Source organism: Triticum urartu, chromosome 7 (genome assembly GCF_003073215.2).
Source record: "Triticum urartu cultivar G1812 chromosome 7, Tu2.1, whole genome shotgun sequence".
In the NCBI taxonomy this organism is placed as follows: domain Eukaryota; kingdom Viridiplantae; phylum Streptophyta; class Magnoliopsida; order Poales; family Poaceae; genus Triticum; species Triticum urartu.
In genome coordinates, this window is record NC_053028.1 from 221,238,562 (window position 1) to 221,253,889 (window position 15,328).

Consider the following 15,328-nt stretch of genomic DNA (forward strand, 5'->3'; position numbering starts at 1 on the left):
GAGTTTTGTTTAATTATTTGCATTTTTTAGTTCGGGACTAGGAAACCCTATTACCGCCCATTTCCTCGTGCGATGGCGAGTGAATAAACACTCGACTTGAGGATAACATGCTAAGCACAGAAGATATTGACCACCTCCTGTCGTTCCATGAACGATCCAGGCACACAAAAATGGATAATTTTTTTATAAGTCTTTAGAGGTGGCACATGCAAATTTACTTAGGATGGCAGGGTAATACCGTATATAGGTAGGTATGGTGGACTCATCTGGAATAACTTTGGATTCTAGGTTTTTGGTGTACAAGCAGAATCTCCACTTAGTACAGGCGAAGGCTAGCAATTTAAGATTGGGAAGCAGCCAGCTAGAGAGCAACAACGATCATAACCAGGCATTATGCATAAGTAACATTTGACACTAGCATGAGTAGGATATGAACACCATGAACATAAATATTATAGAGGCTATGGTAGTTTTGATTCAACTACATGCATGAACATGTACCAAGTCAAGCCACTCGAACATTCAGAGGAGGATACCATATCATCATACTACATGACAATCATTTTAACGCTATGTTGATATCCAAGATAAATCATTATCAACTCCCAGCTACTTATGCATGGCATTAGAAACTATAATCTCTAATTGTCATTGCAAACATGTTTAATCATAACGATCTGAATCATGGGCACTAGGTTCAACATATTTACACAGAAAAGACAAGTCGAGTTCATACTAGTTTCTCTTTGCCATGGCCAGTTCATCGGATGTCGTCATTATTGCCTTTCACTTGCACAAGTGAATGATATGAAAATAATAATAGTGCAATAGTGCCATGGACTAAGCTGGAATCTGCAAACATTTTAGTCAACAGGAGAAGACAAGGTAAAATGGGCTCTTATTAGTTCAACAGTTATTCATATGAGAGCCACTCAACATTTTCATCATGGTCTTGTCCTTGGTAGGACTTGAATAAAAGAAAAGAAATTCGAAGAAACACACTGAAATATTTTTGGAGTTTTTGGTTTTCTTTAGCAAGCAAATTAAAAGCAAAAACGAGAAAAACTATTTACACGGGAAAGCTCCCAACAAGAAAAAGAAGAACAAGGAAATATTTTTGGATTTTATTTTTAATCCTACTACTAAGAAATCATAGAAAGTAAATTAACTACAACCGATTTTTTTTGGTTTTTCTAAAGTTTTTCAAACACACAAGAAGAAAGCAAGAAAATAAATCTAAGCATGGATGATACAATACAAAAGTGTGAACACCGATAGACAGAATGATATGTGAACATGAATATAATGTCAGTGAGAAACACGTACTCCCCCAAGCTTAGGCTTTTGGCCTAAGTTGGTAATCCATCAGTAGCCTGGAGGGTAGTAGTCGGCATGGTAGCTCACGGAGGCTCTTGGTGCGGAGGCCTCAGCACGCCATGCCGCCAACACTGCTGCGTTGTGAGCTCGGGCCTCGCTCTCAAGAACAAAATATATTTCCTTGCTGTGATAATCAAAGAGATCAGGCGCAGGAAAATATGTGTCCACAACATGTGATTGGTTAAACAACAAATTATAAGTGAAGTTATCAGCCCTTCCCTTGAGAATCTTATGCTCCTTTAAGGCATCAAAATCTAAATATCGAGTGGGTAGGATAGGGTCAAAGGGCAAAGGTGGAACACCCAGTCCTTGTGCTAAATGTGTGGCATAAATTCCACCATAGAACCAGCCACTTTTGGCGTTATGCTGAAGTCTACGTGCAACAATCGCTCCAAGGTTATAATTCCTTTCACCAGTGAGAGCGGTGTGAATGAGGCTCAAGTCTAGCGAAGAAAGTATGCTATAGTCTTGCTTGCCTACTATGCATTTCCCGTTAAATAATGCAAGGTACTGAATTGCGGGAAAGTGAATGCTCTTTATTCTTCCTTGCCTTACTCCCCTATTTTCACCGTAACAAAGGCTAGTCAAGAAGGTCTCATACTCAACCTTTGCTGGCTCATCAAGCGAACCCAAAAATGGAAATTTGCAATGGTAAGCAAATATTTCTAGTGGAATAGTAAATGGTTCATCATAAAGCATAAACAACACTCTAGACTCACATGGAAAATATTTAAATCCTTTGACAAATGATTCAGTGAGAAGATGGCGCTGTTCACACTCATCTGAGAGGAAGGGACCGAGACTGGCATTGTGAACATATTTCTCAAATTCCTCCTTGATGCCCACCTGCACCATATATTTATCACAAGGCCATTAGCATGTTTTGGTGGCGGCATCTCGTGTGGAACTTTCACTTGGTTCAACATAAGACCGGCGGGCAGAACTGTAACTAGAGGATGCCCCCGAGGATCGTCTCCTCGAAGAACTCCCTCCAAATAGGTTCATCATGTCCGAGTACAATTTTCTGAAAATAAAATTTTTGAAGTGACAAAAATTTGTCAACAAAACTTTGTAAGATTGACAGCAACTACTCATAGGGATACATAGAGGCCATAACAAGCATTCAGACAACTTAGAACACTAAGAATTCAACATGCAAGCACATCGACAGCAGCACCAAGAGTAGCTAATTATTCAAAGTATAAACCACTAAAACAAAAACTAATTGGACAAATGGTGGAGTCACATACCAAGCAACAATCTCCCAAAACAATTTTGGAAATGGAGCTTCGAGCAAAGAGATCGAAAACGGCAGCAAAATGAGAGGGGACCGGCCCATTCTTCTGGAGGTCGAAGGGCTCGCCTACAACGAGGCTTATCCAACCCAGTACTCTTCTGTCAGTCATGAATTCTACAATAACAAATTTGATGGCCGCCCGCGAGGAACTTCTTAAATTCCTCGCAATCAACATCGGCATGGCATATGTGGTAGACCAAGCACAAGTTATGCATGCAAACCTGGATCACGGCGGGCTTCATCTTCTCTTCCTCCTTTAGATTCTTCTCTTTGTCCCGGGTTGTGGTGTACTCAACATCTAGCCTAGCGACCCACTCATCATTTGAGTTTTCGAACATGCATGTGAAGCGAGCAAGGCATCCTTTCACCGTCGCGGAAGAACGGGTGTAGATGACGTCGAACTCATCGCCGGTGATGGTTCTAACCTTGTACTCACCACCGATCATGGAGATTTTGGATGCCGTGGATTTGGGAGGAGGGTTAGGATTAGTGGAACTGCCGTAATGTGAAAGGACGGGATGACTAGGAGCGAACTGCCGTAATGTTAAAGGACTTTCGGGGACGAGTAGGAGTGAGCTGCTAGTTGTTTTTCGATTGTAAAAATGTTGAGTGGGGCGAGCGAATGGTAGGGTAGTGGCTTGCCTAGTGGGTAAATGGATTCATGCACAGTACTATGGTGGCCCAATTAGATGTCATGCCTGCTCGACGCCCAATTAAATGGCTTTCGATGTCATGTCAAGCGTTGGGAAAATTACAGGTGATACAAAGCTTTCCATTCTCCCATGATACAGGCTTCCGAGAGACCTTGGATCTGAGATCGAACGGTTGCATGGTGTGATTCTAGACATATGGGTGAATTTCCTATCCTGGAGGGTTATTCTGCAAATTTTTAGCAACTTAGCATGCGACCGTTTGATCTCAGATCCAAGGGCTAGCAGCAGCCTGTATCATGGTCGCGCCTACCACGACCATCGCCTTGCTCACGCCCTTGGAGATTTAACACGGTGCGTTAGGCTATCTAATGTTGGCATGTCATACATAGTCATCACTTAGTCACTCATACAACAAGGTTATCTATAAGGTTGGCTATAAGAGTATTTTTTACTTCTCTCTATCTCTTTCTTCGTAGTATTTATTGCATTTGCCAAGGAGTGACCTCTTCCAATGATATGGTGCTTAGATGAGGTGCTAAGGGCATTAAATGGCTTAGCAACTCAAGTCCCCAATGCATAGGTGCTTAGTTTTTTGTTCCTATGTTTGGTTTATTTAATTAGCTATAGATTCAAAATTGTCTTTTCACCTAGGTACACGCGCTTAGCCCCGTTTCTTCCTGGGGTCGCCAAACTAGTCTCTCTCTTCTTAATTAACTTGCCACATCAGACTTTATGCCTATGTGGCAGGCTTAGCACCTATACGAGCAAGTACAATAGTGGGGTATAAGCCCGCTTACATGGCATTTTTTCATACGTGGAGGAAAGAGGAAAGGAAAAAGTGGAGGAGTGGGCTCTCATGCAAGAGCCAACCTCTACATGGTGGAGCATTGGGAGAGGCACATGTATACCATGGAGCTGGTCAGGAATCAGGAGACTCACGCCGGTCGTAGCACCGTAGTTAAAATGATAATGGCAAGTCAAATCACGGGGCCCCACCCGTCCAGCAGTAACTCGCTGTCAAATCACACAACCCTATGTTTGCAGCAGCCTACTCCCTCATCTTCTCGCGTCTCTGTCGAACCGACTAGGCGGAACTGCCCCGCCTACCGCGCGGGAAAAGCCCCGCCCTCGACTTTTAAATAGTAAAGTATACTAATTTTGTATCCATGAATTGCGCCATGGAGCAAAGCCTCAAGAAAACGTCGGTACACATGTATGGAGTATACAACACGCCCGTCGCATTCCAGACGGTCGGTCGGTCTGGCACGCCGCTCTTCGAATGGAACGCGCGCCATTTTGCATTTGCACACACATGTGGGATCGCAATTGAGAACCGACCATAGGCACACTCCCCGGCCCCGCAAGTCGGGTGAGTTAATTGAAGAGAAAGACGAGCGATAGTACTAGATAAGTGTTGTACATGCGTTGGTGCCTGGACGATCCCTGCATGACACGGAAGATCAGTTCGTCCATGCATGTGACAGACTCCAGCAGACACGACTGGATTGGCTATCGTCTACATATCGTACAGGCTGTGTTGTACATGGTTGTACTTCTAATGAGAAATCTAAAAAAGGTTTCTTGTCATCTCGCAATATTAGGTGTTATGTGCTTCGGATCACTGCGAGGGTTAAACAGCGACAACTGAGTTCCTCCAAGGCGCTGGTCATTGGGGGCACATGCGCGAAGACTACTCGGCTGCCATGTAGGTCAAGCCGGCTTTGTTAATTAGGACATCTATCGATGGACCCCTTTTCTATGAGTTTATCTTTAATTTGAGCTTTGATCCTCGTCTAGTTCGTCCGTCGAGATTCATGTTGTCTCCTTGGGGTAGTGAGGTTATGGTTACTTCTCATGTGGCATTGTTTCATGTTATATGTTATAATCCGGTGCTTCAGATCAAACTAACGACAACTGCGCCTCCGTAGCACGTGCATGAAGACTTCTCGACAGTCATTGACGAGGTCAAGACGGCTCCGGTAGACAAAAGAAAACTACTCCACTATATAAGCAGGAGCCTCTGCACTTGCTTGCTAGTGTTGCTCTCTTCACACTATCTTGTTCTCTCCAGATCTAAACACGACATCAGTGGCCACACACTCTCTTTGCTCACTGCTGGTCACAGATCTAGCTGGATCCTCTCCGCCAGGGAAGGTAAGAAGGTGCAATGTTCACGCGGCCGTCCTCGGCGACGGCTCTTACCCATTGAGGGAGTTCTGGATTAGGGGGTCCCCGGGCGGCTGGGCTATGTAACATGGGCTGGACTGGTGGGCCATGAAGATACAAGATACAAGGCTTCCCCCCGTGTCCGGATGGGACTCTCCTTAGCGTGGAAGGCAAGCTTGGCATTCGGATATGAAGATTCCTTTCTTTGTAAACCTACTCTGTACACCCCTGGCCCCCTCAAGTGTCTATATAAACCGGAGGGTTTAGTCATACAGGATAGACATCTAGGGTTTAGCCATTATGATCTCGAGGTAGATCAACTCTTGTAACCCCTATACTCATGAAAGTCAATCGAGCAGGAAGTATGGTATTACCTCCATTAAGAGGGCGCGAACCTAGGTAAACATCATGTCCCCTGCCTCCTGTTACCTTCGATCCTTAGATGCATAGTTCGGGACCCCCTACCCGAGATCTGCCGGTTTTGACACCGACATTGGTGCTTTCATTGAGAGTTCCTCCGTGTTGTCGATAGATGGATCGATGGCTCGCCTCGTCATCAATGAAAAAATCACCTCTGGAAAAGCCCTAGTTCCTGGACAGATCCTCCAGATCGGCAATTTCACCATAGGCGCCCATCCGGCCATTAAGCCCAAGGCGGTCCTTTGGATTGCCGAAAATCATCTCCGCATCAACCCCGAAAGCATCGATAAGATGGATCTGACAAATGTCTTGTATTTAAATGAACTGCTAGATCGCATCGCCGCCCTGGGGGTTGCAACAGATTACGATCTGATTGGGCTTAAACCCGATCAGAGGGAAATCATGTCTCCACCTATCACCCACCAGGTGATTGTCGTGGAAGAACAAGTTGAGGACACAGCTCCTCCTATGCTGAAAAAAAACTATGTTCGGATCTCCGAGCCCTATGAGCCGGACACTCATCCTCTAGAAGAGATCAGTTGTCCTCCGAACGTAGAATTAGGTGCTGAGACTAAAAATCCCCAGGGCACTCCGGATCCTAGGCCAATGACCTCAGGAATTTTTCAAAATCCGGATTCCACAATGGGTCAGGGTTCGGATTTATGTCCACCCACCCACCACAATCAATACTCTCCAAGCAATTCCGGTCCCCCGGACATATGCGATTTAATGTATATACGACAGCAACCTCAGGAAATAGTCCATCACTTTTGGGCTAGATTCCTACTTGTTAAAAAAAAGATCAAAGATTGCTGCGACAACGATGCAATATCAGTCTTTTGCCGCAACTGTACGGACGAGGGGATCCTCAATGCCCTCAATCGGCGCCACATACTACACTTTGCAGATTTGGCACACAAAGTACAAAAGTACTGCGCAATTGAAAGCGCCTGGAAGGCCCAGACAGCTCGGTGGGAACCATCGACCTTTAAGCCACCCACCGGCCGGACAAAACGGATGCACCCTTACGGGGCACCTGATCATTACTTCCCGGAAAGAAAAGTTAAGCCCTTACCGGGACACAGAACTGTCCTTGATGAATGGCTCGACAAGCCCTGTCAGATACACGTGATGCCAAATTCTGAACCAACTCATAGCCTTCGGGCATGTTGGATACTTCGGCAGATGGCTAAAAGCAGGGAGGCTATTCTCACCAACACTACTCCGGCAAGGCATTCCCTCGAGGATAACGACCTTAATGTGCTTACGGTCTTTGAGACATTTTCTTCAAACAACCGGCGTAAAAGGACGCTCTGCGACCTCGCCGAAGTGAATCACATAGCCGCAATGAATCCTTGGAACGTTATGGCGATAACCTTCATCGCCAGTGACAAGCCAAGGTCCCGATCAGTCCGAGCACCAGCCGCTTTGGTTCTAAACCCAATTGCAGACTACTTTCTCCTCACTAAAGTGCTCATGGACGGCGGCAGTGGGCTGAACCTCATCTATGAAGACACAGCCGGGGTATGGGGTACCGGCAAGCCCTTAAGGTTCGAACACTGGGGTGCGCGCGAAGTCTTTCCCTTCAACCGATCTGCGCTCTAGCTTGCTAGGATCTCGCAGACGAACTCGACGAACTCACAACACAGATGGACACAGGGTTTATACTGGTTCAGGCCACCGTTGTGGTGTAATACCCTACTCCAGTGTGGTGGTGGTGGATTGCCTCTTGGGCTGATGATGAATAATACAAGGGCAGAACGGCCTCCTGAGGTTGAGGCGTTCTTGTGCTTGGTGAGCTTGTGTGTGAGGTGGTCTCTCTCGAGCTAAGATGATCTCATCCTCTCTCTCACTCTACTCCCCTCCACTCTCCACTGTGGTGGCTAGTCCTATTTATAGAGGCCCTGGTCCTCTTCCCAAATATCGAGCGGTAAGGGAGCCAACAATGGCGGGTGAGCCCTCGCCGCCTAGTTCTCTCTCTCCCGGATCCCCTTCTCCCTCGGCCGACAAGCATCACCAGCAGGTGAGCCCTCGCCGCCTAGTTCTCTCTCTCCTTGCACCTCTCTTTTCCCTCTCTGGTTCTCCCCTCACTTTGTCCCTCTCATGGCTCTCTTCACAGGTGCTCTCCACGCCATGGAAGCCACTGCAGGCCTCCACCTCAACCACCGCCGCCATGGAGCAGCCCCATGCCCGAGCGTCCCTGTCGCTGTCGTCTCATCCTTGCCAGAGCCGTCGATGCTCGATCCAGTTTGGGATCGAGGCCACAGCCTCGCTGTGGCCGAGGGAAGGAGCTCCTCGCGCCCACTCCTTCCATATGCCCCTCACCGACGCCTACAACTCGCTGGACTCCACGTGCAGGCCTACCTCGATGCCCCCTCTCCTTCCCTTTCATCTCACCCTCGCCCGTTCACCATCTCTCTCTTCCGTGGACTGCAGGAACCCCATCGCCCACTGTTCGTCACCATCCACCACGGATCCATGCAATCTCCGACCAGATCCGACTGGCACTCTGCCGCACTTGCCCGTTCCGGCCGGATCCCGGCAGCTAGGCCCCGTCCCCGTTCACCGGTGCCCTCGTCGGAGAGCCCCTGCTTCAAACCCCTGCTGCTGTTTCTGTTTCTTCAGAGAAGAGGGCAGCAGCGCCTCATCCCGCTCCTGTTGACCATGCCACGCCTGCATCGCGCCTCTCCCCATGCCCGGATCCGCCGTCGCACCGTCCTGGAGCCTCGCCAAGTCCCTGAAGCCGTCGCGCCAAGTCCTCCTGCGGTCGCTCCCTCGTTTTCCTGCTCGAACTGCTGCTGCTTGCTTCGCGTTGGTAACCCCCTCTGATACCAACTTGTAACCCCCTCGATGCGGCTATATCTCCCACGTGTCGAAGCACGACTTAGAGGCATAACCGCATTGAAAGAAATGTCGCAAGTGAGGTAATCTTCGCAAACAACCCATGTAATACAATAAGGGAAAAGAAACATAGTTGGCTTACAATCGCCACTTCACACAATTACATGAATAAAGCATTACATCATCCAAATACACCCAAGGTCCAACTACGGAACCAAAATAAAAGAAGACTACCCCAAATGCTACACAGATCCCCGACGACCCCAACTGGGCTCTGCTACTGATCAACTAGAACGAAACAACACAAAGGACAAGATCTTCATTGAGCTCCTCCTTGAGCTTGGTTGCATCATCTGCACGGTTCAACGACACCTGCAAGCTGGTTTTGGAAGTATCTTTGAGTCACGGGGACTCAGCAATCTCACACCCTCGCGATCAAGACTATTTAAGCTTATAGGAAGGGTAAAAGGTATGAGGTGGAGCTGCAGCAAGCGACTAGCATATATGGTGGCTAACATATTCGCAAAAGAGAGCGAGAAGAGAAGGCAAAAGCACGGTTGATGAACTATGATCAAGAAGTGATCCTAGAACAACCTACGTCAAGCATAACTCCAACACCGTGTTCACTTCCCGGACTCCGCCGAGAAGAGACCATCACGGTTACACACGCGGTTGATGTATTTTAATTAAGGACAACTTCAGGTTTTCTACAACCGGACATTAACAAATTCCCATCTGCCCATAACCGCGGGCACGGCTTTCGAAAGTTCAAAACCCTGGAGGGGTGTCCCAACTTAGCCCATCACAAGCTCTCACGGTCAACGAAGGATATTCCTTCTAGCGGGAAGACCCGATTAGGCTCGGAATCCCGGTTACAAGACATTTCGATAATGGTAAAACAAGACCAGCAAAGCCACCCAGATGTGACGACAAATCCCGATAGGAGCTGCACATATCTCGTTCTCAGGGCACACCGGATGAGCAAGACGTCGGGTGGGCCAGCCCAGAGTTGCCCCTGGTAGCTCCGGACATCGCTCAGTTGGACCAACACTTAGAGAAGCACTGGCCCGGGGGGGGGGGGGTTAAAATAAAGATGACCCTTGAGTCTGCAGAACCCAAGGGAAAGAAAAGGCTAGGTGGCGAATGGTAAAACCAATGTTGGGCCTTGCTGGAGGAGTTTTATTCAAGGCGAACTGTCAAGGGGTTCCCATTATAACCCAACTACGTAAGGAACGCAAAATCCGGGAATATAACACCGATATGACGGAAACTAGGGCGGAAAGAGTGGAACAAAACACCAGGCATAAGGCCAAGCCTTCCACCCTTTACCAAGTATATAGATGTATTAATTAAATAAGAGATATTGTGATATCCCAACAAGTAAATATGTTCCAACAAGGAACAACACCTCCATGTTCCAACAAGGAACAAACTTCATCTTCACCTGCAACTAACAACGCTATAAGAGGGGCTGAGCAAAGCGGTAACATAGCCAAACAACGGTTTGCTAGGACAAGGTGGGTTAGAGGCTTGGTTCAACAATATGGGAGGCATGATAAGCAAGTGGTAGGTATCCCAACATAGGCATAGCAAAAGAGCGAGCAACTAGCAAGCAAAGATAGAAGTGATTTCGAAGGTATGGTCATCTTGCCTGAAATCCCGCAAGGAAGAAGAACGAGTCCATGAAGAAGACAAACGGACATAGTCGAATGGGTCCTCACAAACGCGACGTAATCGGAACCTACCCGAAGAAGCAACACCGGAAAGAAGCAAACAACATGGTAAACAACCACCACATGAACATGGCACGATGCACAAACAAGTATGATGCATGTCCGGTTTAAAGAGGGCATGTCATGGCAAAGTGCACAAGCAATCCTACAAATTAAGTGGAGCTCAATATGCAACTCCGTTGCATATTGACGAAACACCACGTTCAAGTTATTTAGTTCGATCTCGTTTATGTACCCAACAATATTAAATGTTGTTAAACATGGCAAGAGGGTGAAGCAAAATTAAACTAACTATTTAGGCAAGTTTAAATGAGGCCGAAAACAATAAAACAACAAGTCCGGAAACTCCTCATGTGCATATTTTGGTTATGGTACTGTTCTACCCTAAACCATATTTTAGAGTTGTTAAACATGCAAAGCAAGTACACCATGTTAAACTAGGCATTTTTCTACCACATTTACATATATAATTTATTTAATTCGGAGCTACGGTTAATTAGTTATGAAATAAAGCATTTTAACATGACATAGGAGCAAATTTAACCAAACAGCATTTTAAACATTTCAAACGTGGATGAAAGTTTCATATTATTAAACTAGACAAAATTCTAAGCAACTTTCATATATAATTTATTTAGATCTGATGCATGGTTGTGAAGTTATTAAATGCATGAAGAACAGGGGCTATTCTGCAAAAGTGTTGTCTCAGGAATAAATGATAAAATCGCCAAAACGGAAAAAAAGGCGCAGGCTGAATCTGGTGGGCACTGGGAGCTCACCATGGGCCTCGGCCCAAGTTAGTGAAGAGGCCAGGCAGCGCTGGGGTTGGCCTCACCGTGGGCGCGGCCCAACTAGTGGAGAGGCCTCGCAGGCCGGCTGGATGGAAGCGACCCAGACGAAAGGTCAACGGGAGCGAGGCAGGGTCGCGGTGCCCGCTGGAGCTCGAAGCAGAGCACGACGCGGCAGGGGACTTGGCGCACGGCGAAGCGACGAGAATGGGAGGCGGTCGCCGGATCTGACGGCAAGTTCTCTGGGACGGCGCCGGATCAGAAGAAGAGGAGGGCCTCGGCGTTCTGGTTTTCCTGAAGACGATGAGGAATCCGAGCCCGGCGTGGAGCAGGTGACTCAGCGCGGTGTCGGCTAGCCTGGGGTTCCCGGCGACGACGAGGGATGGAGCGGAAGTGGCTCGGGGCAGCGTCGCGGCTGGCCTGTTGCTCACCGGAACTCTCCGGCGGTTGCGTGCTCGAGGACGGGAGGCCACAGGAGGCGGGGAAGCTGCAGGCGAGGAGGAGGACTCCAGTGAGGGGTCAACAAGGACGCAGTCCCTGCAGGCGGCAAGGTGCAGAGGTGGTCCAGCACCGGATCATGGTGGAGAAGAAGCAGGGTGGACACATAGACAAAGTACCGCGGCGACATGGACTTCTGGTGGCCGACGACTCATGGCGTCGCCATGGGACTCGGTTTCCTGCGAAGAAGAGGACACGGGCAGAGCTTAGAGAGAGAGCCTCGGGAGGAAGGAGAAGAAGAGGGCAGAGAGAAAGAGCAGGGACGGCGAGGATGGCCTGCTGGTTGCTGCTGCTCGTCGGTAGCGGTTGGGATGGCGACGGGGTCAGGGTGCTCGGGTAGTCGGGGCTGATACCAACTTGTAACGCCCTCGATGCGGCTATATCTCCAACGTGTCGAAGCACGACTTAGAGGCATAACCGCATTGAAAGCAATGTCGCAAGTGAGGTAATCTTCGCAAACAACCAATGTAATACAATAAGGGAAAAGATACATAGTTGGCTTACAATCGCCACTTCACACAAATACATGAATAAAGCATTACATCATCCAGATACAATCAAGGTCCGACTACGGAACCAAAATAAAAGAAGACTACCCCAAATGCTACACAGATCCCCGATCGACCCGACTGGGCTCCACTACTGATCAACTAGAACGAAACAACACAAAGGACAAGATCTTCACCAATCTCCTCCTTGAGCTTGGTTGCGTCATCTGCACGGTTCAACGGCACCTACAAGCTGGTTTGGAAGTATCTGTGAGTCACGGGGACTCAGCAATCTCACACCCTCGCGATCAAGACTATTTAAGCTTATGGGTAAGGTAAAAGGTATGAGGTGGAGCTGCAGCAAGCGACTAGCATATATGGTGGCTAGCCTATTCGCAGAAGAGAGCGACAAGAGAAGGCAAAAGCACGGTCGAACAACTATGATTAAGAAGTGATCCTAGAACAACCTACGTCAAACATAACTCCAACACCGTGTTCACTTCCCGGACTCCGCCGAGAAGAGACCATCACGGTTACACACGTGGTTGATGTATTTTAATTAAGGTCAACTTCAGGTTTTCTACAACCGGACATTAACAAATTCCCATCTGCCCATAACCACGGGCACGGCTTTCGAAAGTTCAAAACCCTGCAGGGGTGTCCCAACTTAGCCCATCACAAGCTCTCACAGTCAACGAAGGATATTCCTTCTAGCCGGAAGACCCGATCAGGCTCGGAATCCTGGTTACAAGACATCCTCGACAATGGTAAAACAAGTCCAGGAAGACCTCCCGCTGTGCCGACAATCCCGATAGGAGCTGCACATATCTCGTTCTCAGGGCACACCGGATAAGCTAAGCGTACGGGAGCCAACGTAACCCAAGTTGCCAAGGGACGGCCTTGCACGGTGCTCTGGGTTGGGCCAACACTTAGACAAGCACTGGCCCGGGGGTTTAAAATAAAGATGACCCTTGGGCTGGCCTAACCCAAGGGAAAAATAGGCTAGGTGGCGAATGGTAAAACCAAGGTTTGGCCTTGCTGGAGGAGTTTTATTCAAAGCGAACTGTCAAGGGGTTCCCATTATAACCCAACCGCGTAAGGAACGCAAAATCTGGGAACATAACACCGATATGACGGAAACTAGGGCGGCAAGAGTGGAACAAAACACCAGGCATAAGGCCGAGCCTTCCACCCTTTACCAAGTATATAGATGAATTAATTAGATAAGAGATATTGTGATATCCCAACATAATATCCATGTTCCAAATATGGAACAAGCTCCAATCTTCACCTGGAACTAACAACGCTATAAGAGGGGTTGAGCAAAGCGGTAACATAGACAAACAACGGTTTGCTAGGATAAGGTGGGTTAGAGGCTTCGCTTAACAATATGGGAGGCATGATAAGCAAGTGGTAGGTATCGCAGCATAGGCATAGCAAAAGAGCGAGCAACTAAGCAAGCAAATATAGAAGTGATTTCGAGGGTATGGTCATCTTGCCTGAGATCTCGAAAGGAAGAAGAACGAGTCCATGAAGAAGACAAACAGACGTAGATGAACAAATCCTCACAACACGACGTTATCGGAACCAACCCGAAGAAGCAACACTGGAAAGAAGCAAACAATCATGGTAAACAACCACCACATAAACATGGCATGATGCACAATCAAGTATGATGCATGCCCGGTTTAATGAGGCATGGCAATATGCAACAAACAATTCTACAAATTAAGTGGAGCTCAATATGCAACGAGTTGCATATTGACGAAGCACCTCATCAATTATTTAGTTCTCTCTCGTTTAGGTACTCAATAATATTAAATGTTGGTTAACATGGCAAGAGGTGGAGCAAAAGTAACACAATCTAAGCAATTTAAATGGAGCCGGATATAACAAATAATGAATCCTGTAAATCCCCATATGCATTTAGCAATTTAGAGCAAGCAACAATTTTAACCATCTTAAAGTTGTTAACATGATGCGGATGACATGAACAAGTTTATGCAATGTTTATTAAAAGTTGACAAGAGCATTATGAAGCATTTTGTCATCATGGCGGAAACGAAAAGGGGTGCCACGGCAACGATAACGGTAACGGTGCCATGGCAACGTTCCGGGTTCCGGTACTTGATTGAGATACCGATGCAAAGGGGAAATGTGTGGATGCGTGCAAAAGATGGTGGGGCGCTCCCAGATACCGGGTTCCCACGGGTTAGTGGCATGGAAACGAGTGACAATACGGACATGGTGCAGACAAAGGGGGCATCTCATCCAACATGCATTCATTCGCTCACGGGCGTCGTCTCAGGGTTATACCTTTGAGGCTGGACTTTTTGGAACGGATCAAGTTCATAGCGGGAAGTAGGCGTTCTCACGACGGCGGTAGTGGAAGTAGTCGTACATGACGATGGTAGAGGTACTCGCGACGGTAGTGGTACACGTTCGTTTCCGGAGAGGTACTTGACGAATCCAACGTTTTCGGGGCGATGGTAGTGGTACTTGGCAAAACGCATGTCAACGGTTGTTGTTCTCGTATCGTCATGGAGGTAGTCGTTCACTCGATGGTCTTATCGGAACATCGTCCATGGTAGAGATCCACCTTGGCATTCCGCAGGGGTACTTTTCGTCATGGTACTTGGCGAAAAACACGTCGAGGGTACTTGTACTCGCATCATCGTGGAAGTAGTCGTTCAGGCTCCCGTGTGAACTTGCCGGTCTTGGTCTCCACAGCGTAGTTGTGCAAAAGTATCGTCGGGCTTGGACGAATCCAGAGGCGTGCACGAGCGGTGGTGGTCGTCCATGGAGGAGAATAGGCTAGCCACCATATATGCTAGTTGCTTGCTGCAGCTCCACCTCATACATTTTACCTTACCCATAAGCTTAAATAGTCTTGACCGCGAGGGTGTGAGATTGCTGAGTCCCCCTGACTCATAGATACTTCCAAAACCAGCTTGCAGGTGCCATTGAACCGAGCAGTTGACGCAACCAAGCTCAAGGAGGAGCTCGATGAAGATCTTGTCCTTTGTGTTGTCTCGTTCTAGGTGATCAGTAGTGGAGCCCAGTCGGG